Source organism: Pseudophryne corroboree, chromosome 3, assembly GCF_028390025.1.
Source record: "Pseudophryne corroboree isolate aPseCor3 chromosome 3, aPseCor3.hap2, whole genome shotgun sequence".
Lineage (NCBI taxonomy): Eukaryota > Metazoa > Chordata > Amphibia > Anura > Myobatrachidae > Pseudophryne > Pseudophryne corroboree.
Window position 1 is genome coordinate 6,935,618 of NC_086446.1, and position 15,549 is coordinate 6,951,166.

Here is a 15,549-nt window from a genome sequence, read left to right on the forward strand (position 1 = left end):
ACCCATTGTATTGGAGGATGATGAGCGAGTGGGATCTTTAATAAAAATGTTCCAAATCTAGACATCAAATTGTGTTGCACTCAATTCTTTTTCCTGTGTGAGGTACATTTACTGGAGTGGAGCTTCATATCTTGAAGAAAAAGACCCGCTATTAAGGAATTGTTGAGTATTCTAACTACAGGAAAGACTTTGCATTTTATTGTTTGTTTGAGGTCATCCTTATTCTTTTTTTCTCTGCATGTGCTTTTCTTTGTGTCATCTTTTCCATTCTGCATGTTATTATGACAGCCAGCTAGTAGCCAGAGTAACCGCTAGCTAGACGAGCTGAACTGTCGTTTTAGACACACGTCTGGTAGCCCCCAAGTTCTGCTCTACTGTAGTGTGTTGGTTGGCCCTCACACACCTTCGTAACCGATATTCACCTCTCATGTCAACAGGATGATACACCACCACACAAACAGTTCTCAAACTGCACTGTTTCAGATATACCGCCACCCTTGGCCTGAAAGCCAGTAAACATTTCTTTTGGCAACTTAAATAGATTGCCTCTTTTACCCATGACAGCAACGCGTGATTTGTGTGCAGACAGCCTATCCCACACCTTATATACCCACCAAGCCACCGCACGACATGTGACTTCATGGTATACATGCTGCTGACTTTAAATGGAGGTCATAATAATGTGACTCGACCGTGTGTGTGTATGGAATAATATATATATATATATATATATATATATATATATATATGAGACAGGAGCGCCTCCTTGTGCAATGTGTTATCACCACCAAAGTGTATGTATTCCAATTATAGGTGGACCCATACCAAATTAAATATTTCAAAAGACTTATCTCAGGTTCTTGTGATGATCCTCACGAGATCATCAGCCATATGAAGTTTAAAATTTTAATATATATATATATATCTATATATATATATATAGAGTACATAAAAGATAAAATACAAAAACAAACATGGTGTAGTCCAATTAACATACAAGACACAGGAACATAAGTAAATGCTCGTACATATATTCAGAGAAATTAGCTTATCTTAACAGCAGCAAACAGCAGTTATCACCAAACGCGTTTCGTCTAGGAGGAACTGTGTCTCATCATTGTGATTTCCTCAGGGGTATAAAATATATATAATAACATTTATGATGTTGATATCATGACTGTCAACCTTCTGGTGTCAACATTATCAATACTGACATTGTCACTGATGACATGCTGACTGCACCTCGGGGACGGCAAACCTAATTGACTGGGCTAAAGCAAAACAGATGTGACTTTGACCTAGTTGGGAAAGAGAGAGGCTAAGAGCCTGATGCTCAAGTCAGGTTTTTAAGCAAAGCAAAAAAAGTACACAACAGGGCAAAACCATATTGTACTGCAGGTGGGGCAGATGTAACATGTGCAGAGTGCATCAGGAGCGATAAGAATTTAAGTTTCACTGTTTTCAATCTCATGTTTCTCTTCTCAGGCGGTTTCAGCACCAAATACGGTGGTTATTTGTCATTTGAATATAATATGTTTTAATAGGACAAGCAGGGGCAAATAGTCGGATTTATGGTTTTCCTGTAGTCCAATAGGGGGCACATGAGATGCTTCTACGCTGGTATTGGTGGTGTGGGCAGACAACAAAGAGTTTAATGAATGTTCCCAGCATGCTTCAGTCCCCATTCCCCTATACCCTGCCCCTCAGGCCCAGACCTGACAGTTTTGTTAGCCAGCCCATATCAGGAGCGAGGAAAGAGGAAGGAAGACCCACACGCTGACAGAAACAACCTTACTGTAAATAAATACCAAATATTCACTGGTATAGGAACAAGGTTCTGTAAATCAGGTGCATTAGGGAGGGCAGCCTGTGCCCCCTATTAGACTAAAAGTAAAGGATTTATCAAGGTAAGACTATAAATTCAACTTTCTTGTTTGTCCACTAGAGGGCACAGGAGATGCTTATACGCTGGGATAAGCTACAGCTGTTCCCTCACAGGTGGGGACGCTCCTGGACTACACTAAGGACATTATGCCCAAATGTTGCATCTGCTGACGCAATAGTATCAAAGTCGTAGAACCTACTGAAGGTTTGGGCAGACGACCATGTTGCTGCCCTGCAAAGCTGCTGTGCAGAGGCTCCAAGGCTAGCTGCCCATGAAGCTACCACCACATAGATGGAGTAAGCTGTGGCCCCCCCCATAGGGACAGGAAGATCCGCTGCCAAATAGGTGTGACAAAAAGTTAACCTAAGCCAATGTCTGCTTTGAGGCTAGGAACCCCCATTTGTGAGAATGAGAGACAAATAAGGAGTCCGACTTACGAACCTCCTTAGCTCTCTCCACATAAAGCCGAAGAGCTCGGACAACATCCAGAGTTGCCTCTTCCGTGGATCAATCCACAATTGCAGAGACCGCTAAGCAACGAAGAACCGTCCTGTCTGAATGGAAGACTAAAAAGGCAAACGCCATCATAAGACACTAAGATCTGACACCCTTCTGGCCGATGAGATGGCCAACAGAAAAAATGTCTTCCACGTAAGCCACTGTAGCTTGATCTCCTCTAAAGGCTTAAACAGAGACTGAAGAGCCCTAAGAACTAGAGCAAGATCCTAGGGGGCTACCGGAGGCACAAATGGAGGCTGGACATGCAGAAACCCCTGCAAAAAAGTCAGAATATCTTCCAAAATCACAAGCTGACGCTGGAATAGAACCAATGGAGTCGATACCTGAACCTTCAATGAAGAAAGTCTAAGACCCATATCCAGACCTGCCTGCAGGAAGAAAAGTAAGCAAGACAGCCGAAATACCCTCAGACTGAACTCCCTTGAAGCACACCAGGTGAAGTACGTTTTCTAAACACGGTGGTAAATCCTGGCCAATGAAGGCTTCCTGGCTTTTGACATAGTCCAAATGACTTCCTCAGAATAACCATTCTTCAGGTTGGATGTCTTAACAGCCATGCCATCAAAGCTAGACGGCCCAGATCTAGATGAACGCATGGTCCCTGGGAGAGAAGATCTGGTCTCTGAGGCAGTCAAAGTGGAGCATTGATAGAAAGACTCTGCAGATCTACGCCTTTCCAAGGCCAATCCGGGGCGATCAAAATCATGGTACCCCCTTCCTTCTTGAAGCTGCGGATGACCCTTAGGATCATCAGCTGAAATTACCATGGAGCCATCAATGCATCTACCAGAAAGGCTTCGGGATCTCTTGTTCAAGCCCCATACCTCTGAACCTGGTGATTGTGACGCCATCATAACGATGTCTGGAAGACCCCATCATTGGACCAGTATCTGAAACACTTCTGGGTATAATGCCCACTCACCGGGAAGAGAGTGAATGACCTGATGACTCAAAAAGTCTGCCTCCCAGTTGAGTACTCCGGGTATGAAGACTGCCGAGAGTGATGGTAGATGACATTCTGCCCAGTGAAAGATCTCTGATATCTCTGTCATTGCCCGTTGACTGCGAGTGCCCCCTGATGATTTATGTAGGCCACCACCATCGTATTGTCTGATTGCACTTTCCCTGGGCGTCCCTGGATAAGGTGTTCTGCTACAAAAAGAGCTCGGAAGATTGCTATGAGCTCCAACACATTTATTGAGAGCTGACTCTCCCGATCCATCCAGCAGCCACGGAATGACTGAGCGCCGTAGACTACACCCGAGCCCCGACGGGTGCCCTGTGTCAGATTGACTCACAAGAGCCATCACATGAGGGAGTGCCGAACTTCTGGAGAAATGACCATGACCTGCGTTTTGATATGCAGGTAAGATCCATCCCAGTGGCTGAGGATCTGTAGCTGCAGAGGGCGGGAGTGAAACTCAGCATACTCCACCATGTTGAATGTTGCTACCATTGATCCGAGGATACTCATATATGCAGAATGGAGACCCCCCGATGATAAAGAAAAAACTTTAATCCTGGACTGTAAGGAACCAGGATCAAAGTAGCAGGAATGTTATGAATGCAACGAAGGTTCTAGGAGTTGAGGTTGTAGATCATCTTCTGGGCAGTGACCCCATGTACACCCTGAGTTAAGTCTCATAGGGGCAGATGTATTAACCTGGAGAAGGCATAAGGAAGTGATAAAGCAGTGTTAAGTGCAAGGTGATAAAACGCACAAGCCAATTAGCACCAATATGTAAATTAACAGTTAGGAGCTGATTGGCTGGCGTGTCTATCACCTTGCACTTATCACTGCTTAATCACTTCCTTATGCCTTCTCCAGGTTAATACACCTGCCCTATAGAACCCACCAGTACCGGTACTAGGTTGCCCACCAGGACTTACGCCACTGGTGGTAGTATGAGCTTAACCCTCGAGTGACCTGTATCAATGCAGGTAGAAAAGACAAGGACAAGACAAGACCAAGAACACAAGACAAGAATAAGACAAGAGAATAGTGAATTAATAACAAAGAATAATAATAGGGTAAAGGTACTAACGAGGTACCTGGGTACTGAGAGATACAGAAAGAGTGGTGCACCAATGAGAATAGCAACGAGGAAGTAGTCTGGAGAGATGGCAACCGACTACAGATAGGGTAATCTGATTTAAAGAGACAGGCAAGGAACAAATATCAACTGGCACATAAACAAGGAATGCTCTGTACCAGACGTAGTAACTACTGGCAACAACAGAAGTAATTGACAATAGGGTACAGACAGGGAGAGCAGAACAGATACACAAATACACAGAATGCTCCAGGCCAGTGGATGTTACCCCTGGCAACTGCAGTAACCAACACTAAGGAGCAAAACAAATATTAGGAGATGATAACACTCAGGTGGCGATTGCTGTTCAGTAACTAATGAACTATACAATGTACACCTACAAACAGCACATGAAACATGGACACAAATGAAGGATTGGTTACAGGGACAAAAAAAACAGGGATACTGCAGAGCTGCAGCTATCATAGAATGGAAGCAGTGTTCCAACAGGACTGGAATTTGACACAGAGAGACAAAGGCTTCCGCTGCACCCCAACTCTATGACTAGCAAGCAGTGCAAGTCAGGTTCAGGAGATAAAGGGAACATGAGCCAATCAACAGCCTCCTGCAGCCAAGCCTCCAAAGATCACTAATCACATGCAGCTACTACAGCAATAAAGCAGACAGAACAGAGCTGCAGCAGCACATGTAACAAGGAAAACACATTGAAGGCAGGAATCCAAAACTGCCCCCAAGTGAAGCATTTCCAGCAAAGGCGTCAAAGATGATTTTTACCAAATTTATCCTCCAGCCGTGAGACTGAAGAAGATTCACCGTGATCTGAACGTGATCCTGTAATACCTCTGGAGTCTGTGCCAAAATCAGAAGATCGTCCAAATAAGGCAGTATGCGGATTCCTAAGTGGGGTAGGTGCACCGCCATAACAGTTATAATTTTGGTAAACACCTGAGGGGCTGTCGACAAACCAAACAGTAATGCCTGAAACTGGAAATGGACCTCCCTGATGGCGAAGTGGAGGAAACACTGCTGATCTGGTCTTATCGAAATATGCAGATATGTATCCTGAATGTCCAAGAATACCATGAAATGCCCCTCTGCCAGTGCTAAAATAATGTACCGGGGGGACGCCATGCGAAACCTGGGAATTCGTAGATACTTGTTCAGTTTCTTTAGGTTGAGTATGAGCCGGTAGGAGCCATCCGGCTTCTGAACTAGAAAGAGGTTGGTATAAAACCTCCACCCCCTCTGAACTTGGGGCACCGGGATACCATTGGAGGCCTGCAGAGCTGACACTGACCACTGAAGTGCTTCCGCCTTTGTTATATCTCTTGGAAGTCCTGTACAAAATGTCAGTGTGTACCCCTGCGAGATGACTTTTCTGATCCATGCATACTTTGTGGTATCTATCCACCTTGGAGCGAAAGACAGAAGCTGGCCTCTGACCCTGGGATCTTCCAGGAAGGAGGCCCGTCCCATCAGGCAGTGGGCTTTTCCCGCTGCTTTGAGGTTGGACGTCTGGTAGAATAGGATTGTTTCCCTCGGGCTTTGGAACTCTTGGAAGGGGGCTGATAGCTAGTGGATGCCTGCCCCCTTGCTCTACCCTGTGGACGAAAGGAACGAAAAGTAGTTCTGGCCCAAAAAAGGTGCCACTGAAGGCAAGAAGACTGACATGGATGCCTCTAGATTAGACACTATCTTGTCTAACGCCTTCATGAACAGTGTATTACCCGATAAAGGAAGAGCCTCAAGCACCTTCTTAGAACTGGTGTCTGCTCACCAAGACCATAGCCAAAGTACGCTTCTGGCAGCTATCATGGAGGCTGAAACCTTGGACATTAACACTCCGGTATTAATAGCTGCCTCACCCAAATAGATACTTGCCCTCTGAATATTTAATACATGCGCCAGCAATTCTGATTTGCTCTTACTTCCTGTACGTCCAAGCTCCTCCTATCTGCCCATTCTCCAATAGCATTAGCCACCCAGTCCAATGCTAGTCTCGGGCAAGTAATAGCTCTGGCCTGAGAATAAGCAGATTTTAAGAAATTCTCTAGTTTCCGATCTGTGGGATCCTTTAATGAAGATTAATCTGGTAAAGGACGCACAGAGGATCTAACCAAGTGTGCCACATACACATCAACACTCCCACCTAGCCCTCTCCTTAGGTAGAAAAGGGTAAAAGGAAGCATATGCTTGGATAACAGTACCCCCTTAGCTGGCTGGGCCCATGTTGCCTCCGAAAGGTCCTCAAGCTGGGCCAATGAAGGAAAATTAGTAGCTTCCTTCTTTTGATGTTTGAAAAGTGGAGCCTTATCCTGGGGTGATGGGTCCACTTCAATCTGAATCACTGCTCTCACTGCCCTGACCAGTACTTCTACATCCATGAGAAACATGAAGTCCTCAGGAACCATAGTGGACTCGAAGTCAGAACCGGCTGACCCTTGCTCTGAAAGGGACTCCTGTTACGAGTCCGGTTCTGAGTCTTCCTCTGAAGAGGAGTAGAACTCACCTGTTTAAGTGACCTGCGCCAGGATCCTTGACCCTTGACCCAGAGGCTGTGCTCCAGCTGAAACATCTGCCAAGCGCTGTACAGACTGCGCAAATGACTGTACCCATGGTGTCTCAGCATAAGCCTGTGAAGGCTGTGCCATCCCTGCCATGACTACTGGTGTACCAGGAGTCACAGCAGCAGGTATAATCGATGGAGGAGCAGACAAGCGATCCACTAACTGGCACATCATCTGCGTCAATGCAGAAGCCCAACCTATGCCACCGTAGGCGATTCACGCCTTGGAACCATAAAACAACCATAACACATGCCATCAATGGCCCTCATTCCGAGTTGATCACTAGCTGCCGTTGTTCGCAGCACAGCGATCAGGCTAAAAATCGGCAATTCTGCGCATGCGTATGGTGCGCACGCGCGTCGTACTTTCACAAAAGCCGATGCAGTTTTTTTTTTTGCAGAGTGATTGACAGGAAGTGGGTTTTTCTGGGTGGTAACTGACCGTTTTTGGGGAGTGTGTGAAAAAACACAGGCGTGCCAGATAAAAACGCAGGAGTGGCTGGAAAAACGTCTGCGTGGCTGTGAGAATGCAGGGCGTGTTTGTGACGTCAAAACAGGAACTAAATAGTCTGAAGTGATCGCAAGCTAGGAGTAGGTCTGAAGCTAATCTGAAACTGCACAATCTTTTTTTGTAGCAGCGCTACGATCCTTTCGTTCGCACTTCTACTAAGCTAAGATACACTCCCAGAGGGCGGCGGCTTAGCGTTTGCACTGCTGCTAAAAGCAGCTAGCGAGCGAACAACTCGGAATGAGGGTCATTGTCCGGATACTATGGGGAGAGAATGTTGCAACAAACTTTGCATGTGCGTGGCACAGGGTTAGTAACCTTCTTGTCAACTCTGACCTTTAGAAGGCATGTTTACACCTTCCAAGGTTTGTTCCAATATGGGGGTATATTTACTAAGGTCCCGATTTTGACCGATTTGGTGTTGTTTCCTCAAAGTGTCATCTCGGGAATTTACTAAACTAAAATCTCGGCAGTGATGAGGGCATTCGTATTTTTTTGGAAGTCAAAGAAAAAAAATACGAATAAATACATCATCGGTCAAATACGCCTGTTATTTGATACAACTCGGTAATTTACTAAAAATTCTAATTTACAAACACTGCCGGCAATAGCCAAACACTGCCGTGAAAAAATACAAATTGTAAAAAAATAAATCAGTTTTAAAATAGACCTGCTTTTTTTTTTTACCATGTTCTGGTAGGCATGCACGGATCCGTGAGATCCCTGCATGTTTATCAGTGGGAAGGGGTGTGAAAGGGTTAAAAATCAGAAAAAAAATGTGTGGGGTCCCCCCTCCTAAACATAACCAGCCTCGGGCTCTTTGAGCCGGTCCTGGTTGTAAAAATATGGGGGGGGGGAATTGACAGGGGTACCCCCATATTTGAACAACCAGCACCGGGCTTTGCGCCTGGTCCTGGTGACAAAAATACGGGGGACAAAAAGCGTAGGGGTCCCCTGTATTTTTAACACCAGCACCGGGCTCCACTAGTCAGAGAGATAATGCCACAGCCGGGGGACACTTTTATATAGGTCCCTGCGGCCCTGGCATTAAATAACTAACTATTCACCTCTGGCTGGGGTACCCTGGAGGAGTGGGGACCCCTTAAATCAAGGGGTCCCCCCCTCCAGCAACCCAAGGGCCAGGGGTGAAGCCAAAGGGCGGCGGATGGGGGGCTGATAGCCAAGTGTAAAAATAAGAATATTGTTTTTTGTAGCAGTACTACAAGTCCCAGCAAGCCTCCCCCGCAAGCTGGTACTTAGAGAACCACAAGTACCAGCATGCGGTGGAAAAACGGGCCCGCTGGTACCTGTAGTACTATTTTCAGTGCGTAGTTCGGGTTTTCTGGTTTGTTTTTTTGCCACGTACGTGGATTACAAAGAGGACAGAAGCTACACTGGATTGTGTGAGTATAATTTTATTCACAAGTACCCCATGGATTCTACATGCAGAAGTGGACCGAGCCTCGTGTGAACATAGGTAAGTATGTGTGTATGTAGGTGTGCATGTATGTAATAAAGTTTTACTGTCACGGTGTGTATGTTTTGTTTTTTGTTGGGTATTTTTTTTTGTAGTAGTACTACGGGAACCAGCGGGCCCGTTTTTCCACCGCATGCTGGTACTTGTGGTTCTCCAAGTACCAGCTTGCGGGGGAGGCTTGCTGGGACTTGTAGCACTGCTACAAAAAACAATATTCTTATTTTTACACTTGGCTATCAGCCCCCCACCCGCCGCCCTTGGATGGGGGGACAGCCTCGGGCTTCACCCCTGGCCCTTGGGTGGCTGGAGGGGGGGACCCTTGATTTAAGGGGTCCCCACTCTTCCAGGGTACCCCGGCCAGGGGTGATTAGTTAGTGATTTAATGCCAGGGCCGCAGGGACCTATATAAAAGTGTCCCCCGGCTGTGGCATTATCTGTGACTAGCGGAGCCTGGTGCTGGTGTCAAAAATACGGGGGACCCCTACGCTTTTTGTCCCCAGTATTTTTGGCACCAGGATCAGGCGCAGAGCCCGGTGCTGGTTGTTCGAATATGGGGGAACCCCTGTCAATTCCCCCCCCATATTTTTACAACCAGGACCGTGCTCAAAGAGCCCGAGGCTGGTTATGGTTAGGAGGGGGGACCCCACACAATTTTGTTTCTGATTTTTAACTCTTTAAACACTGTTTTTAAGGTACACAATGAAGCCCTGCACGGATCTCACAGATCCGGCCGGGATTCATTGTGTTAGGTTCGGCAGTGTTTTACTAATCACTCCCGTAAAACACTGGCCGAAATTACGAATGACATCGACATCGGAAAAAAACGAAAATTAAGAATATGAGAGCATAGTAAATGAGGCGTACAAAATTCAAAAAGTTGCAAATTCACACATTCGATGTCATTCGTGTTTGAACTTTAAGTCCGCAATTATGCCCTGTCCATATGGAAAACCAGATAGGGGCTTTTACATGACAAAGCCGCCAATTCTAACACACGCCTAGCCGAAGCTAAGGCCAATAGCATGACCACTTTCCACGTGAGATACTTTAGCTCCACGGTCTTAAGTAGCTCAAACCAGTGAGATTTCAGGAAACTCAACACCACGTTAAGATCCCAAGGTGCCACTGGTGGCACAAAAAAGAACTGAATATGCAGCACTCCCTAAACAAACGTCTGAACCTCAGGCAGTGAAGCCAGTTCTTTCTGAAAGAAAATGGATAGGGCCGAAATCTGGACCTATATGGACCCTAATTTTAGGCCCATAGTCACTCCAGACTGTAGGAAGTGCAGGAACCGGCCCAGCTGGAATTCCACTGTAGGGGCCTTCATGGCCTCACACCAAGCAACATATTTTTCGCCATATACGGTAATAATGCTTTGCTGTCACGTCCTTCCAAGCTTTTATCAGCGTAGGAATAACTTCCTCCGGAATGCCTTTTTCCGCCAGGATCCAATGTTCAACCGCCATGCCGTCAAACGCAGCCGCGGTAAGTCTTGGAACAGACAGGGTCCCTGTTGCAACAGGTTCTGTCTGAGAGGTAGAGGCCACGGGTCCTCTGTGAGCATGTCTTGCAGTTCCGGGTACCAAGTCCTTCTTGGCCAATCGGGAACAATTAGTATTGTTCTCACTCCTCTTCGTCTTACGATTCTCAGTACACCTTGGGTATCAGAGGAAGAGGAGGAAACACATAGACCGACTGGAACACCCACGGTGTTACCAGTGCGTCCACAGCTATCGCCTGAGGGTCTCTTGACCTGGCGCAATACCTTTGTAGTTTTTTGTTGAGACGGGACGCCATCATGTCTACCTGTGGCAGTTCCCATCAATTTGTAATCTGAGCGAAGACTTCGTGATGAAGTCCCCACTCTCCCGGGTGGAGGTCGTGTCTGCTGAGGAAGTCCGCTTCCCAGTTGTCCACTCCCGGAATGAACACTGCTGACAGTGCTTGCACGTGATTCTCCGCCCACCGAAGAATCCTGGTGGCTTCCGCCATCGCGACTCTGCTTCTTGTGCCGCCCTGGCGGTTTACATGAGCCACTGCGGTGATGTTGTCTGACTGAATCAGCACCGGTTGGTTGCGAAGCAGGGGCTCCGCTTGACTCAGGGCGCTGTATATGGCCCTTAGTTCCAGGATATTTTTGTGCAGACAAGCCTCCTGACTTGACCACAACCCTTGGAAGTTTCTTCCCTGAGTGACTGCCCCCATCCCTCGGAGGCTCGCAACCGTGGTCACCTGCGGCCCTCGAGAAGGCGAGCACTCTGCAGCCACCACAGAAGAGACACCCTGGCCCTGGGGGACAAGGTGATCAGCCGATGCATCTGAAGATGCGATCCGGACCACTTGTCCAACAGATCCCATTGAAAGATCCTCACATGGAACCTGCCGAAGGGAATGGCATCGTACGATGCCACCATCTTTCCCAGGACTCGCGTGCAGTGATGCACCGACACATGGTTCGGTTTTAAGAGGTCTATAACTAGAGTCACTAGTTCTTGAGCCTTCTCCACCGGGAGAAACACCTTCTTCTGGTCTGTGTCCAGAATCATGGCCAGAAAGGAGAGACGCGTCGTAGGAATCAGCTGCGACTTTGGGATATTCAGAATCCAGCCATGCTGCTGCAACACTTCCTGAGAGTGTGCTACACTGATCTGCAACTGCTCTCTGGATCTCGCCTTTATGAGGAGATCGTCCAAGTATGGGATAATTGTGACTCCTTGCTTCCGAAGGAGCACCATCATTTCCGCCATTACCTTGGTAAATATTCTCTGTGCCGTGGAGAGCCCAAACGGCAACGTCTGGAATTGGTAATGACAGTCCTGTACCACAAATCTGAGGTACTCCTGATGAGGTGGATAAATGGGGACATGCAAGTAAGCATCCTTGATGTCCAGAGACACCATAAAATCCCCCTCTTCCAGGCTTGCAATGACCGCTCTGAGCGATTCCATTTTGAACTTGAATCTTTTCAGATAAATGTTCAGGGACTTTAAATTCAATATGGGTCTGACCAAACCATCCGGTTTCGGTACCACAAACATTGTGGAATAGTATCCCTTTCCCTGTTGAAGAAGGGGAACCTTTACCACCACCTGCTGGAGAAATAGCTTGTGAATTGCCGCTAACACTACTTCCCTTTCTATGGAGGAAGCTGGCAGGGCCGATTTGAGGTAACGGTGAGGGGGCATCACTTCTAATTCTAGCTTGTATCCCTGAGACACAATCTGTATAGCCAAGGGATCCACCTGTGAGCAAACCCACTGGTGGCTGAAATGTCGGAGACACGCCCCCACCGCTCCTGGCTCCACTCGTGGAGCCCCTGCGTCATGCGGTGGATTTAGTGGAAGCCGGGGAGGACTTCTGTTCCTGGGAACTAGCTGCAAGGTGCAGCTTTTTTCCTCTACCCCTGCCTCTGGCAAGAAAGGACGCACCTCTGACCTTCTTGCTTCTTTGTGAGCGAAAGGACTGCATTTGGTAATATGATGCTTTCTTAGGTTGTGAGGGGATATATGGCAAAAAGTTTGACTTCCCAGCAGTAGCTGTGGAAACCAGGTCCGAGAGACCGTCCCCAAACAATTCCTCACCCTTGTAAGGTAACACCTCCATGTGTTTCTTGGAGTCGGCATCACCTGTCCACTGCCGAGTGCACAGGACCCTCCTGTCAGAAATTGACATTGCATTAATTCTAGAGCCCAGTAGGCAAATGTCCCTCTGGGCATCCCTCATATATAGGACAGTGTCTTTAATATGCCCCAGGGTCAGCATAATGGTATCCCTGTCTAAGGTATTCATTTCCTCAGACAGATTATCTGTCCACGCTGCTACAGCACTACACATCAAGCCGACACAATTGCCGGCCTCAGTAGAGTACCGGAATGTGTATAAACAGATTTCAGGATACTTTGCTGCTTTCTATCCACAGGATCATTTAGGGCGGCCGTATCCTGTGACGGCAGGGCCACCTTCTTAGATAAGCGTGTGAGAGCTTTATCTACCCTAGGGGAGGATTCCCAGCGCACCCTGTCCGTTGGCGGGAAGGGGTACACCATAAGTAACCTTTTGGAAATCAGTACTTTCTTATCGGGGGAATCCCACGCTCTTTCACATAATTCATTCAACTCATGTGAAGGGGGAAAAGTCACCTCTTGCTTTTTCTCCCCATACATATAAACCCTCTTGTCAGGAACAGCGTCTACCTCTGAAATGTGCAAAACATCCTTCATTGCTAAAATCATGTAGCGGATGGCTTTAGTCATTTTAGGCTGCAATTTTGCATCATCGTCATCGACACTGGAGTCAGAATCCGTGTCGATATCTGTGTCAACCATTTTGGATAGTGGGCGCTTTTGAGACCCTGAGGGCCTCTGCGCTGTAGGATCAGGCATGGGTTGCGACCCTGACTGCCCCAAGGTATCAACTTTATCAAACTTTTTATGTAAGGAGTTTACATTATCATTTAACACCTTCCACATATCCATCCAATCAGGTGTCGGCACCGCCGGTGGTGACACGTCAGTCATCTGCACTTGCTCTGCCTCCACATAGCCCTCTTCGTCAAACATGATGACACACGCGTACCGACACACCACACACACAGGGGAAGCTCTAAATGAGGACAGGACCCCCACAAGGCTTTTTGGAGAGACAGAGAGAGAGTATGCCAGCACACACCCCAGCGCTATATAACCCAGGAATTACACAGTAACTTAGTGTTTACCCAATAGCTGCTGTATATATGATCAATGCGCCTAAATTTATGTGCCCCCCCCTCTCTTTTTTGTACCCTCTTTCTACCGTGAATCTGCAGGGGAGAGCCTGGGGAGCTTCCTCTCAGCGGAGCTGTGGAGAGAAAATGGCGCTGGTGAGTGCTGAGGAAGAAGGCCCCGCCCCCTCCGCGGCGGGCTTCTGTCCTGCGAATTTGTGTAAAATAATGGCGGGGGCTCATGCATATAACAGTGTCCAACTGTATATATGCTGCTTTTGCCATGAAGTACTTAATTGCTGCCCAGGGCGCCCCCCCTGCGCCCTGCACCCTACAGTGACCGGAGTGTGTGGGTTAGTGTGGGCGCAATGGTGCACAGCTGCAGTGCTGTGCGCTACCTCGTATGAAGACAGGAGTCTACTGCCGCCAATTTGGATGTCTTCTTGCTTCAACCCGCCGGCTTCTGGCTCTGCGAGGGGGACGGTGGCGCGGCTCCGGGAATGGACGACAAGGTCAGGTCCTGTGTTCAAATCCTCTGGAGCTAATGGTGTCCAGTAGCCTAAGAAGCGCAACCTAGCCGCAGTTAGTAGGTTTGCTTCTCTCCCCTCAGTCCCACGTAGCAGATAGTCTGTTGCCAGCAGAAGCTCTCTGAAAATAAAAAACCTAACTAAAATACTTTCTTATTAGCAAGCTCAGGAGAGCTCACTAAAAGCACCCAGCTCTAGCCGGGCACAGATTCTAACTGAGGTCTGGAGGAGGGGCATAGAGGGAGGAGCCAGTGCACACCAGGTAGTACTAAATCTTTCTTTAGAGTGCCCAGACTCCTGCGGAGCCCATCTATTCCCCATGGTCCTTAAGGAGTCACCAGCATCCACTAGGACGTTAGAGAAATACGATTTTTAGTAAATATACCCCATGGTGAGTGGCAAGAGCAAAAAATTCACAAGCACAAAGAACCCTCAAAGCACTAAAAGAAATGGGCAATCATACTCAACTGTCCAGACATATGAAGCAGGCAGGAGTCCAGCAAAGGACTAGGCTCTGTGAGCAGGGTACAGGAAAGAGAAAGCCCTGAGCCTCCCACTCTGTGCCAAACCGAAACAGCATGTGTTCAAAAAATGTCTGCTTAGCATTAAAAAGACGGAGAAACATGAGGGAGGCATGTTTACCCTGAGACAGGCAGTTAGCTCAGGCTCCAAGCGAGCCTCAGGGATAGGGGAGGGGCTGCAGACCAGGCCCACTCCCCTTCAGGTGCTACTTTAACCCCCCCAAAAGGACCTGCAACATATGCCTTGGTGGTCTAGTGGCATTGCGCAGTACCCTGTGCCCTTACCACAGCGGGGAGGATCGCCACCAAGTCGCAGATCCCTTAGCATCAGGGAGCCATTCACTCACCTTCCAGGCATCCGGATGCAGATGTGGGGTCTCCTGGAAGTATGTGCTCTCCACTGAGGTACCCCGCTGTGGAAGTCACTGACCCAGTTGCTGGTGCTGCCGCCGCCGGCTGTTGCAGCTGCTGTATAGGCATCCACTGGATGCCCATACCGCAGCTCAGAGAAAATAAATAAAAATAAAATTCAGGGATGAACACCAGCCCCACTCTAACTGTTCCGCACCCGCAAGCGCCAAAGAAGAAACTGGTAGGTCTGGGCCGGAGGGCCAGGGTATAGGGGAAGGGGGACTGAGGCATGCTGGGAACATTTGTTTAACTCTTTGGTGCCTGCTCACTCACACACCACCAATACCTAGCATATAAGCATCTCCTGTGCCCCCTAGCGAACGCACAAATAAATATTTATTGTAAAGGTCTTAAACCTATATAATCCATGTTAAACACT